This window comes from Cherax quadricarinatus, chromosome 68 (assembly GCF_038502225.1).
Source record: "Cherax quadricarinatus isolate ZL_2023a chromosome 68, ASM3850222v1, whole genome shotgun sequence".
NCBI classification, from domain to species: domain Eukaryota; kingdom Metazoa; phylum Arthropoda; class Malacostraca; order Decapoda; family Parastacidae; genus Cherax; species Cherax quadricarinatus.
This window is the reverse complement of record NC_091359.1, coordinates 23,504,924-23,521,197: the sequence shown is the minus strand read 5'-3', so window position 1 is coordinate 23,521,197 and position 16,274 is coordinate 23,504,924.

Below are 16,274 nucleotides of genomic sequence, written 5' to 3'. Positions count from 1 at the left end.
CAGGTCACTACTACACCCCGCAGCTGATCATTACTGCACCTCGCAGCTGGTCACTGCTACACCCAGCAGCTGGTCACTACTACACCCTGCAGCTGGTCACAACACCCAGTAGCTCATCACAACACCGAGCAGCTGGTCACTACACCCAGAAGCTGGTTACAACACCCAGCAGCTGGTCACAACGCCCAGCAGCTGGTCACAACACCCAGCAGCTGGTCACAACACCCAGCAGCTGGTCATTACAGCCAGCAGCTGGTCAGTACAGCCAGCAGCTGGTCACAACACCCAGCAGCTGGTCACTATACCCAGCAGCTGGTCACAACAGTTGGTCACAACACCCAGCAGTTTGTCACTACACCCAGCAGCTGGTCACAACACCCAGCAACTAGTCACAACACCCAGCAACTAGTCGCTACACCCAGCAGCTGGTCACAACACCCAGCAGCTGTCACTACACCCACCAGCTGCCCACTACACCAAGCAGCTGGTTACAACACCCAGCAGCTGGTCACAACACCCAGTAGCTGGTCACAACACCCGGCAGCTGGTCACTACAGTCAGCAGCTGGCCACTGCAGCCAGCAGCTGGTCACTACATCCAGCAGCTGATCACCATACCCAACAGCTGGTCACAAAAACCCAGCAGCTGGTCACTATACCCAGCAGCTGGTCACAACACTTGGTGAAAACACCCAGCAGTTTGTCTCTACACCCAGCAGCTGGCCACAACACCCAGCAACTGGTCACTACACCCAGCAGCTGGTCACAACAACCAGCAGCTGGTCACTACAGCCAACAGCAGGTCACAATACCCAGCAGCTGGCCACAACACCAAGAAGCTGGTCACAACACCTAGCAGCTGGTCACTACAGCCAGAAGCTCGTCACTACAGCCAGCAGCTGGTCACTATAAGCAGCAGCTGGTCACAACACTTGGTCACAACATCCAGCAGTTTGTCACTACACCCAGCAGCTGGTCACAACACCCAGCAACTGTTCACTACACCCAGCAGCTGGTCACAACATGCAGCAGCTGGTCACAACACGCACCAGCTGGTCACAAAACCCAGCAGCTGGTCACTACACTCAGCAGCTGGTCACTACACCCAGCAGCTGGTCACTACACCCAGCAGCTGGTCACTACACTCAGCAGCTGGTCACTACACCCAGCAGCTGGTCACTACACCCAGCAGCTGGTCACAACACCCAGCAGCTGGTCACAACACCCAGCAGCTGGTCACAACACATCTGGTCACTATAACCAGCAGCTGGTCACTACAGCCAGTAGATGTTCACTACAGCCAGCAGCTAGTCACCATACCCAGCAGCTGTTCACAAAACCCAGCAGCTGGTCACTATACCCAGCAGCTGGTCACAACACTTGGTGACAACGCCCAGCAGATTGTCACTACACCCAGCAGCTGATCACAACACCCAGAAACTGGTCACTACAACCAGCAGCTGGCCGTAGCACCCAGCAGCTGGTCACAACACCCAGCAGCTGGTCACAACACCCAGCAGCTGGTCACTACACTCAGCACCTGGTCACAACACCCAGAAGCTGGTCACAACACCCAGAATCTAGTCACTACACCCAGCAGCTGGTCACAACACCCTGCCGGTGGACACAACACCCAGCAGCTAGTCACAACACCCAGCAGCTGGTCCAAATACCAAACAGCTGGTCACAACACCCAGCAGCTGGTCACAACACCCAGGAGCTGATCACTACACCCAGCAGCTGGTCACAACACCCTGCCGGTGGACACAACACCCAGCAGCTAGTCACAACACCCAGCAGCTGGTCCAAATACCAAACAGCCGGTCACAACACCCAGCAGCTGATCTCAACACCCAGCAGCTGGTCTCAACACCCAACAGCTGGTCACAACACACAACAGCTGGTACCTACATCCAGCAGCTAGTCAAAGCACCCAGACGCTGGTCACTACATCCAGCAGCTGGTAAATACACCCAGCAGCTGGTCACAACAGCCAGCAGCTGCTCACTATAACCAGCAACTGGTCACAACACCCAGCAGCTGGTCACAACTCCCAGGAGCTGGTCACTACACCCAGCAGCAGGTCACAACACCCAGCATCTGGTCACAACACTCAGCAGCTGGTCACAACACCCAGCAGCGGGTCACAACCGCGAGCAGCTGATCACAACACCCAGAAGCTGGTTACAACACCAAGCAGCTGGTCACAACAGCAAGCAGCTGATCACAACAGCCAGCAGCTGGTCAGAACACCGAGCAGATGGTCACAACACCCAGCAGTTGGTCACAACACCCAGCAGCTGGTCACAACACCCAGCAGCTGGTCACAACACCCAGCAGCTGGTCACAACACCCAGCAACTGGTCACAACACCCAACAGCTGGTCAAAACACCCAGCAGCTGGTCACAACACTCAGCAGCTGGTCACTACACCCAGCAGCTGATCACAACACTCATCAGCTGGTCACTACAGCCAGCAGCTGGTCACTACAGCCAGCAGCTGGTCACTACAGACAGCAGCTGGTCACCATACCCAGCAGCTGGTCACTACTATACCCCGCATCTGATCACTACATCTCGCAGCTGGTCACTACTACACCCAGAAGCTGGTCACAACACCCAGTAGCTCATCACAACACCCAGCAGCTGGTCACTACACCCAGCAGCTGGTTACAACACTCAGCAGCTGGTCACAACACACAGCAGCTGGTCACTACAGCCAGCAGCTGGTCACTACAGCCAGCAGCTGGTCACTACAGACAGCAGCTGGTCACCATACCCAGCAGCTTGTCACTACTATACCCCGCATCTGATCACTACATCTCGCAGCTGGTCACTACTACACCCAGAAGCTGGTCACAACACCCAGTAGCTCATCACAACACCCAGCAGCTGGTCACTACACCCAGCAGCTGGTTACAACACTCAGCAGCTGGTCACAACACACAGCAGCTGGTCACTACAGTCAGCAGCTGGCCACTATAGCCAGCAGCTGACCACTACAGCCAGCAGCGGTCACTACAGCCAGCAGCTGGTCACCATACCCAACAGCTGGTCACAAAACCCAGCAGTTGGTCACTATACGCAGCAGCTGGTCACAACACTTAGCGAGAACACCCAGCAGTTTGTCACTACACCCAGCAGCTGGTCACTACACCCAGCAGCTGATCACAACAGCCAGCAGCTGGTCAGAACACCGAGCAGATGGTTCCAACACCCAGCAGTTGGTCACAACACCCAGCAGCTGGTCACAACACCCAGCAATTTGTCACTACACCCAGCAGCTGGTCACAACACCCAGCAACTGGTCACAACACCCAACAGCTGGTCAAAACACCCAGCAGCTGGTCACAACACTCAGCAGCTGGTCACTACACCCAGCAGCTGATCACAACACTCATCAGCTGGTCACTACAGCCAGCAGCTGGTCACTACAGCCAGCAGCTGGTCACTACAGCCAGCAGCTGGTCACTACAGCCAGCAGCTGGTCACTACAGACAGCAGCTGGTCACCATACCCAGCAGCTGGTCACTACTACACCCCGCAGCTGATCATTACTACATCTCGCAGCTGGTCACTACTACACCCAGAAGCTGGTCACAACACCCAGTAGCTCATCACAACACCCAGCAGCTGGTCACTACACCCAGCAGCTGGTTACAACACTCAGCAGCTGGTCACAACACACAGCAGCTGGTCACTACAGTCAGCAGCTGGCCACTACAGCCAACAGCGGTCACTACAGCCAGCAGTTGGTCACCATACCCAACAGCTGGTCACAAAACCCAGCAGTTGGTCACTATACGCAGCAGCTGGTCACAACACTTAGCGAGAACACCTAGCAGTTTGTCACTACACCCAGCAGCTGGTCACTACACCTAGCAGCTGGTCACAACACCCAGCAGCTGGTCACAACACCCAGCAGCTGGTCACTACAGTAAACAGCTGGTCACAACACCCAGCAGCTGGTCATAACACCCAGAAGCTGCTCATAACACCTAGCAGCTGGTCACTACAACCAGAAGCTGGTCACAAAACCCAGCAGCTGGTCAATATACCCAGCAGCTGGTCACAACACGCAGCAGCTGGTCACTACACCCAACAGCTAGTCACAACACCCAGCAACTGGTCACTACACCCAGCAGCTGGTCACAACACCCAGCAGATGGTCACTACACTCAGCAGATGGTCACAACACCAGCAGCTGGTTACTACACCTAGCAGCTGGTCATTACACCTAGCAGCTGGTCACAACACACAGCAGCTGGTCACTACACACAGCCGCTGGTCACAACACCCAGCAGCTGGTTAATACACCCAGCAGCTTTACACCACAGCCAGCAGTTGGTCACAACCAGCAGCTGGTTACAACAGCCAGCAGCTGGTCACAACAGCCAGCAGCTGCTCACTACACCCAGCAGCTGTTCACTACACCCAGCAGCTGGTCACAACCGCCAGCAGCTGGTCACAACGCCCAGCAGCTAGTTACAACACCCAGCAGCTGGTCAAAACAGCCAGCACCTGGTCATAACACCCAGCAGCTGGTCACAACACCGAGCAGCTGGCCAGAACACCGAGCAGCTGGTCACAACACCCAGCAGCTGGTCATACCCAGCAGCTGGTAACACCCAGCAGCTGGTCACAACACCCAGCAGCTGGTCACAACACCCAGCAGTTGGTCGCAACAGCCAGTAACTGATCAGAACACCCACCAGCTGGTCACAACAGCCATCAGGTGGTCACAACAGCCACCAGTAGGTCACAACAGGCAGCAGCTGGTCACAGTTAGCAGCTGGTCACAGCAGCTGGTCACAATACCGAACAGCTGGTCACTACAGCCAGCAGCTGGTCACTACACCCAGCAGCTGCTGAAAACACCCAGCAGCTGGTCACTACAGCCAGCAGCTGGTCACTACACCCAGCAGCTGGTGAAAACACCCAGCCACTGGTCACTACAGCCAGCAGCTGGTCACTACAGACAGCAGCTGGTCACTACAGCCAGAAGCTGGTCACTACAGCCAGCAGATGGTCACCATACCCAGCAGCATGTCACTATACCCAGCACATGGTCACAACAGTCAGCAGCTGGTCACAACAGCCAGCAGCTGGTCACTACACCCAGCAGCTGGTCACAACACCCAGCAGCTGGTAACAACACCCAGCAGCTGGTAACAACACCCAGCAGCTGGTTACTACACCCAGTAGCGGTCACTACACCTTGCAGCTTGTTACTACACCCCGCAGTTGGTCACTACTACATCCCGCAGCTGGTCACTACTACACCCCGCAGTTGGTCACTACTACACCCCACAGCTGGTCACTACACCCCTCAGCTGGTCACTACATCCAGCAGATGATCACTATTACATCCAGCAGCTGGTCACTACTACACCTAGCAGCTGGTCACTACACCCAGCATCTGGTCACTACTACACACAACAGTTGGTCACTACAGCCAGAAGCTGGTCACTACAGCCAGCAGATGGTTACTACAGCAAGCAGCTGGTCACGACACACAGCAGTTGGTCAATACACCCAGCAACTGGTCAGTGCAACCAACAGCTGGTCACCACAGCCAGTAGCTGGTTACTATACCCAGCAGTTGGTCACAACACGCAGCAGCTGGTCACAACATCCAGCAGGTCACAACACCCAGCAGCTGACCACAACACCCAGCAGAAGGTCACTACACCCAGAAGCTGGTTACAACACACAGCAACTGGTTACAACACGAAGCAGCTGGTCACTACACCCAGCAGCTGGTCACAACATCCAGCAGTTTGTCACTACACCCAGCAGCTGGTCACAACACTTAGCAGCTGGTCACAACACCCAGCAGCTGGTCACAACACCCAGCAGCTGGACACTACAGCCAGCAGCTGGTCAATACACCCAGCAGCGGGTGAAAACACCCAGCAGGCGGTCACTACAGCCAGCAGCTGGTCACTACAGCCAGCAGCTGATCACTACAGCCAGCAGCTTGTCACCATACCGAGCAGCTGGTCACAACACCCAGCAGTTTGTTACTACACCCAACAGCTGGTCATAACACCCAGTAACTGGTCAGTGCAACCAACAGCTGGTCAAAACACTCAGCAGCTGGTCACAACACCCAGCAGCTGATCACAACACCCAACAGCTGGTCACAACACCCAGCAGCAGGTCAGAACACCCTAAAGCTGGTCACAACACCCTGCAGCAGGTCAGAACACCCAGAAGCTGGTCACAACACCCAGCAGCTGGTCACAACATTCAGCAGCTGGTTACAACACCCAGAATCTGGCCACTACACCCAGCAGCTGGTCACCACAGCCAGCAGCTGGTCACAACAGCCAGCAGCTGGTCACAAACGCCAGCAGCTGATCAAAACAGCCAGCAGACGGTCACTATACCCAGCACCATTCACAACACCCAGCAGCTGGTCACAACACCCAGGAGCTGGCCACTACACCCAGCAGCTGGTCACAGCACTCAGAAGCCGGTCACAACACCCAGCAGCTGGTCACTACACCTAGCAGGTCACAACACCCAGCAGCTGGTCACTACACCCAGCAGCTGGTCACTACACCCAGCAGCTGGTCACTACACCCAGAAGCTGGTCACTACACCCGGAAGCTGGACACTACACCCAGCAGCTGGTCACAACACCCAGCAGCTGGTCACTACACCCAGCAGCTGGTCACTACACCCAGCAGCTGGTCACTACACCCAGCAGCTGGTCACTACACCCAGCAGCTGGTCACAACACCCAGCATCTGGTCACTACACCCAGCAGCTGGTCAAAACACCCAGCAGCTGGTCACTACACCCAGCAGCTGGTCAATACACCCAGCAGCTGGTCACTACACCCAGCAGCTGGTCACTACAACCAGCAGCTGGTCACAACACCCAGCAGTTGGTCACTACACCCAGCAGCTGGTCACTACACCCAGCAGCTAGCCACTACATCCAGCATCTGGTCACTACACCCAGCAGCTGGTCACTACACCCAGCAGCTGGTCACTACACCCAGCAGCTGGCCACTACACCCAGCATCTGGTCACTACACCCAGCAGCTGGTCATTACACCCAGCAGCTGGTCACTACACCCAGCAACTGGTCACTACACCCAGCAGCTGGTCACTACACCCAGCAGCTGGTCACTACACCCAGCAGCTGGTCACTACACCCAGCAGCTGGTCACTACACCCAGCAGCTGGTCACTACACCCAGCACCTGGTCACTACACCCAGCAGCTGGTCAATACACTCAGCAGCTGGTCACTACACCCAGCAGCTGGTCACTACACCCAGCAGCTAGTCACTACACCCAGCAGCTGGTCACTACACCCAGCAGCTGGTCACTACACCCAGCAGCTGGTCACTACACCCAGCAGCTGGTCACTACACCCAGCAGTTGGTCACTACACCCAGCAGCTGGTCACTACACCCAGCAGCTAGTCACTACACCCAGCAGCTGGTCACTACACCCAGCAGCTGGTCACTACACCCAGCAGCTGGTCATTACACCCAGCAGCTGGTCACAACACCCAGCAGTTGGTCACTACACCCAGCAGCTGGTCACTACACCCAGCAGCTAGTCACTACACCCAGCAGCTGGTCACTACACCCAGCAACTGGTCACTACACCCAGCAGCTGGTGTAATAATATTAATAATTTTAACCATTAATGTAACAATAATAAGTAATAATAATAGTAATAATAATATCAATAATAATAGTAACAATAATATAAGTAATAATATTTTTGGTAATTTTAACAGTAATAATAATAATAATAATAATAATAGTAATAATTTTAATAACTGTAACAATAATAATAATAATAATAATAATAATAATAATAATAATAAAAATAATAATAATAATAATAATATTAATAGTAACAATCATAAATGTAATAATAATTTTAATAACTAACAATAATAATGACAATTGAAATGATAGTGATGACAGAGGCAGATCTATGGTCGGTAGTGATCCTGTGTGTTGTTGTTGTTGTCAGTGTGTTTGTGTTGATCACTGTAGTGAACAACACTGAGCGCCCGTGTTGTGTTGATCACTGTAGTGAACGACACTAAGCGTCCGTGTTGTGTTGATCACTGTAGTGAACGACACTAAGCGTCCGTGTTGTGTTGATCACTGTAGTGAACGACACTAAGCGTCCGTGTTGTGTTGATCACTGTAGTGAACGACACTAAGCGTCCGTGTTGTGTTGATCACTGTAGTGAACGACACTAAGCGTCCGTGTTGTGTTGATCACTGTAGTGAACGACACTAAGCGTCCGTGTTGTGTTGATCACTGTAGTGAACGACACTAAGCGTCCGTGTTGTGTTGATCACTGTAGTGAACGACACTAAGCGTCCGTGTTGTGTTGATCACTGTAGTGAACGACACTAAGCGCCCGTGTTGTGTTGATCACTGTAGTGAACGACACTGTTGCAACCCCTAAATGGGTCACAATGTATATAATGTATATTTTCATATAATTTTATATTGCTAATATTTGCGATAATAACTAAATCGTAAATATATTGATTTATATTATTATTTGACTTAGTTATATTGTTAGGTAGGATGTAACCTTCATATATTATGTGCTCATAGTTCAAGTCTAACATTGTCCTCATCGCCTCCGAGCCGTGTGGACGAGCTGCGCAGACGCTCCTGTTTGAGTTTGTTTTGCGCAGTTTACCTGATTGAGCTGCCCCTAGCGTTGGTTGGTGGAAACTTTATTTTCTCCAACATGGCGCTGAATAGCAGAAGAAGAATCAACACTGTCTGCATTGAGATGATCCGTGGTGCTGTCACAGGATCCAACATGGATTTATTATTACCAGCGATCATTCGCGATACCTATGGTATAGCAAATGAGGAGATATGTGGTGTCGCATTAAATGGAATGACAAGAATCTTCGTTAAAATGACGTCTGCACAAGTCTACGAGGCAGTGGTCGACAAGTATCAGGAGACCATCATACCGGTTAATACAGCTGTGTCGGTGAGACTTCATGATGTATCTCGACATAACACCTGGGTGAAAATAAGGAATGTGCCTTTTGAGGCGACTGATTTTGATATTACCAGTGAACTGCGTACTTATGGGACGGTTCACGTAGCCACAGCAGGGAGATGGGCAACTGGACCGTATGCAGGTGCGCTGGAAGGCGCGTATACAGTTAAAATGACTCTTAGACACCCTATTCCTTCATATATTGTGTTGAAAGAATTAAGGACTCAAGTCTATGTAACGTATGCGGGGCAACAACGTACGTGTCGGCTATGTGGGTCATATGACCACATCGCGGCGCAGTGTGGGAAACGAAGTGGGTACCCGGCACAACAGCAACAGCAACAGCAACGGCAACAGCAGCAACAGCAGCCAGTGGACGAGGTTGGCGATGAGCGAGAACAGTCTCTTGCTACACCGCCCCAACAACGGTTGTCATGGAGTGAGGAGGTGGACAAAGAAAAGGAGCTCGAATCGCCAATTGTAACTCTTCAAGGAGAATCTCAGTCATTGGACATACATAAGGTTTTTGAGGAGAAACTACCTAATATGGGTGAAGAAGTGGCGGCGTCTTTGGTAAAGGCGTTGGATGACTTGTTAGAGGAATCGGTCCTAGATCAGGTGGAAGACCCAGGCTTAGTTCTGGGGAAGGCTGTGAATGATGGTATGGCAGAAGATGACGGTTTGGCGACGAGAGAGTCTAAAGGACTGAAGGTGCATGCAGTAGAGGTGGAGGTGCATCAGGACGGTGCTTCAGATGTCAAAATGCAGGTGGAGGGCGGGACACGAAAGAGGACTGCAGCATCATCGGATTCTGATGATGTGCTAACTCCTGCCCAACGCCCTGGGAAAAAGTCTTGGGTGGAGGTACAGAAGAGAGGGAATGGTGAACCCAAGGATCAAGGGATTGCAAAGGTGATTCCCAACAAAGGGGGGAGGGACAGAGGTGTTGCAAAACGAACTGGGGTAAAGTCAATGCCGGGGACAAAAGGAAAACCCATTTGTTGAATTCAAGTGTTTTACTATAAATATTAACGGGTTGAGAGCTGAGAGGAAGCTTAAGTGGTTTAATGAGTATTTGGTGCGACTTGGTGTGGATGTGGTATTCTTACAGGAACATAATTTTAGGCCTGGTTATGAGTTGGATATGAGTGGTTATAATGTGTACATGGAACATGCGACACGTCTGAAAGGTGGGGCTGCCATTTTGGTAAAGGAAACTAGCCCATTTATAGTAAGGCGTAGTGAAGGGGGGGAGGGGAGGGTAATTAGAGTGGATGGAACTTGGGGTAGGGTTCCCATTAGTTTAGTATGTGTATATGGCCCAGCTGAGGGTGACGTGAGTATTAAAACTAAATTTGTTCGGGACGTGCTGGTCTATTTTTTACGTGGTTTACCGAATGTTGCAATAATAGGCGGAGATTGGAATTGCGTGATACGTCGTAAAGATGTGGAGCCTAGAGGTGCGGGGTGTTGTTTGAGTATATTGGGGGATATATTGACCGGGGTGGGGTTAAAGGATGTGTGTGGGGGGGGAGGGATGGTAGAGCATACCTTCATTAAACGAGGTTATGCGGCGAGGTTGGACCGAATGTACGTGCCTTGTGCGGTTACTGTGCGGAGGGTGGATGTGATAGATGTGGTTTTTTCGGATCATAGAGGAGTGGTAATAGATGTGGATATTGAGGGTGTGCCTCGGAGGGGTCCATCATTTTGGAAATTGAATGTAAAGTTATTAAAGGAAGAGGATAGTCTTTTGTCTTTTGGACATATGTGGGATCGTTTAGTGGTAGAAGCACCAGGGGATGTTGCCATGGTTAATTGGTGGGAAACAATAGCTAAAAAACGTATTAAGGAATATTATATTAATCGAGGGAAGAGATATAATCAGTTACAATACGGTTTTCAAAAATATTTAGAGGGGCAGTTGCGCGACTGTTATGCACAAATTAATGCTAATTATCCTGTTATTGAAATTGAAAGTTTGAAGGAAAATATCCGGAATTTACAAAATGAGAGGTTTGATGGGGAAAGGCTTAAGGGCGGGATTGAGGAGGTTTTGTGGGGAGATCGGCCGTCGGCGTGTGTGTTGCGGAGTCAACACACACGTCGCAAGGCAATGGAGTTAATGGGGTTGAATGTTCAGGTAGGTATGCAAGGGTATAAAGTGGACCAGGTGTTGACGACGACTGAGGGTATGAGTGGGTATATTGATGCTTGGGTTAAGTTGAAAACGCAAAGTGTGGGAATAAGTGAAATAGCATTACAGTCAATTGGAAGGTTTGTGCAGTGTGAGTTGACAGAGCATGATCGATTCGTTTTGGAAGGGCCGATAACGGAGTGTGAGACATGGGAAGCTTTATCTGGGGCTCAATTAGGTAAGGCACCAGGAATTGATGGGTTGCCCAGTGACTTTTATCTCCAAAATTGGAGCGTTTTAAAAGAATTTATGGTAAGATTATTCAATATCCTTAAGCGGGATCGGGTTTTAGGGGCACAGCAGCGGATGGCTGTGGTCGTTTTAGTGCCTAAAGGTGAGCCATTAACAGTTAAAGACTATCGTGCTATTTCGTTATTGTGTGGTGATTATAAGATTTTTGCAAGAATTTTAGCTAACAGAATAAAAAAGGTCCTGGGTAAAGTGATCGATAAGGGACAATATGGGGTGCCGGGAAGGTCTATGTATGACGGGCATGGTTTGATTAGAAGTTTTATTGAAGAAAGAGTAAAATTGGGAGTGGGGGGGGTGTTGGCTATAGATTGGGAGGCGGCATATGATAGTGTAGAAAGGGAAGCGTTATGGAAGATTATGAGATGGCAGGGGTTTGGAGAGGAAATTATATCATGGGCCAAATTAATGTATCAAGATGCATCCTTGCGGGTGCAGGTAAATGGAAGGTTAGGAGAACAAATTCAGATGAGCAGGGGTCTACGTCAAGGTTGTCCCCTTTCACAAATATTTTTTGCGTGTTTACAGGATCCCTTTTATAGAGGAATTAGGGTCTTATTGGGAGCAAATGGGGTTGGTGACGAAAGGGGTGGGGGGGCTGGCATTGTTGGATATGTTGATGACACAACGATTTTAGTAAGTGGTAACAGGGATTTGCCTCGGGTGGAAAAGTTAGTAAATGTTTTTGAAAAGGCTTCTGGCATGTCAATTAATAAGGAGAAAACGAAGTATATGGATCTTGGGGATAGGTTAAATGAGGAATGTGAAGTAGTTGAAAGGTGGAAAAAGGTGGACCAATTACTGATATGTGGAATCGTTTATGTAAGTGATATCAAGTTAGCACAACAAATAAATTCAGTGCGTATTGTAGATGGTGTACTGAAGCGCCTCAGTGGTTTACGAGCTGCACACTTAACTTTGCATCAAAGAGTAATTACAACGAATGTCCTATTATATAGTAAACTTTGGCATGTAGCAGCAATATATCCGATACTTCGTAGTGAGATACAAAGGCTACAAAAGCGCGTTTTTAGATTCATTTGGGGTACTGGAAGCGAATGGTTAGGTAGAGCGGTTGTCACACTCCCGGTTGGCCGAGGAGGGCTGGGTCTTATAGCTGTTGAAAAGAGGATTATGAGTGTGTATTTGAAACGTAGTTATAAGCGGGAGGGGGGGGCGAGGGAAGGCGGACTTCATAAGATACGTCAGGATATGCAACGGTGGTGGGTGGGTAGGGAGTTCATAATCGGTGAGGCAATGTTACGGGTCATCATAAACATGAGCGATCCTTCACATATTAAATTGGGAAACCTTGATGGGGTGGAAGGTAAGGCAGTGGTAGCAGTGGTAGAAGGTGTTTATCCGATGTATGATTGGCGTAATATCTGGGGGCGTTTGAACAAATTACGTTTAAAACCTAAAGTACGAGAAGTAATGTATAGATTTTTACATGGGATCTTACCGTCTGGAATGGTTTTATTCCATAAGAGAATACGGGAGGATGGGATATGCAAGGCTTGTGGTGGATGGGAGACTGTTTTCCATATAGTGTATTTTTGCGAATGTATGGAACTAATAAGGGTTTGGTTGGGTAAGGTAATAAGGTTAGTGGGAGGGGGGGGTTTGCAGGTGTTGAGGGTTTTAAGCTTAGACATAGGTGGGGTGAATCAGATGGTAGAGAATGCGGTAGGGTATATAATTACGGATTATATTTATATGTCTTGGGCTATGAGAGGAGCGAACGTGTGTGAAAGAATTAATGCATTAAATAGCAACTTTTTATAGGACAAAGTGTAGAAATAAGGAGGTGTATGGGGGGAGATGGGAGAGGGATTTAAGTGAGGGTTATAGGAATTTCACTTTACGGGATTTACGGGAGTTGAAAGGCAGGTAAGGGGGATGAAATGGGCTGGTTTCCTAGAATGGGCGGTAGCATGATGAGTTTGATGAATGTTATATGAGGTATGTCTGGGGTGCAATTTTAACATTATTTGTTCCGAGTGTTTCAAGTACAATTCAGTTATATTTGGAATTATCGACTTATAACTATGTATGTGTATATATATATGCATGTGTTGTATGTGTGTGTATGTGTATGTATGTATGTATGTGTATGTATGTATGTAGGTGTATGTATATAATATATATGTATATGTATGTATTGTATGTATGTTTACTTTCTTGTATATACCTCTAATGGTTTTTCTCATGAACATTTTCAATGATATTCAATACATATTTTCTATGCGTATTTATGATTTTGATACAATGTGTAAATGTCAAAATGGCTTTTTTATGTTTCAGTTTAATTTACAATGTATTTTTGTAAGCACAATTGATTTGGTGCCAATAGAAGCATAGTGTGTTTTGATATATTTGAGTATTGTTTTTCTTTTTAATTTGTCTAGATGGTGGCAATACTATGTATGTAGTTTAAGAGTTTTACGAACCTTGAAGTTGTAAGAATAGATGAATTATTCGTGGTTGAGTTGACGTAATATTATAACTGACGTTGTAAGTGATTGTGTTCAATGTGACAATATACTTTATATACTTATTTATATGTATGTACCTAATGGTAAATTGAAGTCTGATTTTGAAGGTGAAGAATGGGTTTTCTTTTTTTATTGTTCTTTTTTTCTCTTTATGGTAATACAAGGTTGTATTATGTACACCAACAAATATGGTTAGGGGAATGTGGTAAAATTTTCGTGTTGATTAGACATTTATAATACAGATGGAATACTAGGCTTAGGTTAGGGTAAATTTATGATAATTGTGGAATGTTCTTTGATTCAAACTGCTCTTTATTATAGTTGTATTTTATTATTCTAGTGTAAATTAAGAGCAAGGATGATTAATTTGAGGAAGAGTTAATATAGGTTTGCATGTTTTTGCGAAAGTTAACTTATCCACATGTAGCTAGTTTAGGACAATTTTAAGCTTCGGTATCTGATTTTATATGTAGGTAATGGTGGTCATATTTGTTATATTGTTATGTTATTCGTTAATGTTTCAATATCTAATGTAATGTTTTTTCAGTTATTGTTCATATATTGTCATCTTTATGGTTTTCCTTTTGTCTATTGTATATTGTTGGTTTTAAATAAAATATAAAAAAAAAATTAAGAGATAGAATGCTTAATTTGATGAAGAATTAGGTGGCATTTTTACTATTGTTAACTTATACACATGTATCTAGTTTAGGACAGTCTAAGCTTCGGCATCAGATATAGTATTGGTTATAGTTGTTATAATGTTAACAATGTAATGGTAATAGGTATTGTTTCAATATCCGATGTAGGGATTTTCATTCAGTGCAATATATTTGTTTGAATTTGCTTGTGACTCATGTTTGTGTATGGTTTTAAATAAAATATAAAAAAAAAAAAGTTCAAGTCTTGATAGTCTAACTACTGTAATTATCGCTCGTGGCTCGTTACTCTGCCGGCTTCTCAGTGTTGCTGGGCAGCAACTGTCCACGGAGCAATCACGTGATCGAGGGGGGGGGTTTACACCTCGCCTGAAGTAGTCAGTCTGAGCTAGAATCTCTCGGTGGCTGGACGTATTCCTGACAAGATATGCCTAACTCACCCTTATTGGCCCTTGTTGGAAGATTGTCTCTGTTGCTTTCTTGTTGTTGGTTCTGTAGAATTCTGTTCACAGAACATTGTCTAGACTTAGTGATTTTAGACGTTGTACAGAGGTTGGGTGTCGAATAGACACTCTGAGCAACTCAGGTCCTGAGCTGTAGCTTCTGACCTAATTTGTACTGGTATCTGTGTACTGACACAGTCGGGGATTTTCTTATGCTGAACTTAGATTCAGTAGTATGGGAGTTGGGTGACTTTTGTGGAGGATCTGCTGATGGCCCCTACTTAGTGTCGTTATATTATCTCCCTGTTCCTGATTGTGTCGTTATTGCTTGCTATATTGTTGTTCAGCTTAAGAGTCGTTTTATTGTTCAAGCAAGCTGTTCTGATTGCCAGGTGGTCAAGAAGTTAGTTGATGTGAGGACTCTGTCAGTCACTGGTTTAAGTCTAGTCGAGTCGTGAGACATAGCGAACTACTTAGAGCACTTACACACATACACACAAACTTATTGTATATTGTATTATTAAAGGTTAATGTACCAGACGGTACTTAAGATATAAAGATGTGATATGTGCCTTCAGCACAATACTACTGTACACGAGAGAAGTGATTATTATTAATTTGTTTAAATTCATTAATTTATTTTAATTTGATAACATACTCCTAGATATCTTGATTGTTAATAAATTTATTAAATTTTAATTTCTTTAGTTAGTAACCTACCAGTTGTAATCCTGAAGCACTACTGAATCTTATTGAATTCTAATGGAAAACTGGACCAGGATACTGACTACTTGTTACGAAAACCCAGTAACAGGCTGAATACTAGAAGGGCAGTCCTTTCTAGTATTCACTGGAGATCTCTATGCTTATTAGAAATAGCATTTTTTGTAACAAATGGGGGCCCGTCCGAGATCATCTTGATCCAAGGTGTTGGAGAAATTGTCCAGTTTGACATACTAGTAACTCTATGGTCAAGCACTTTGAGTACTTTCCTAATCTGAAGACTGAGTTTAGTCTTGTACAACATACTAGGTGGATGTATGTACTTGACTGAGTCTCTTGATCCGAGGAGATGGAAATACTGTTTATGAGCTCTAGCTCTAAGACGACCAACACTAAAATTCCTATTAGGATTATAGTTTCCCATAATCACTCTCTTGTAGTGTACTTATTTTCGTGATGTATGTCAAAGTAAAACAGTTAATTGATACTCTGACTT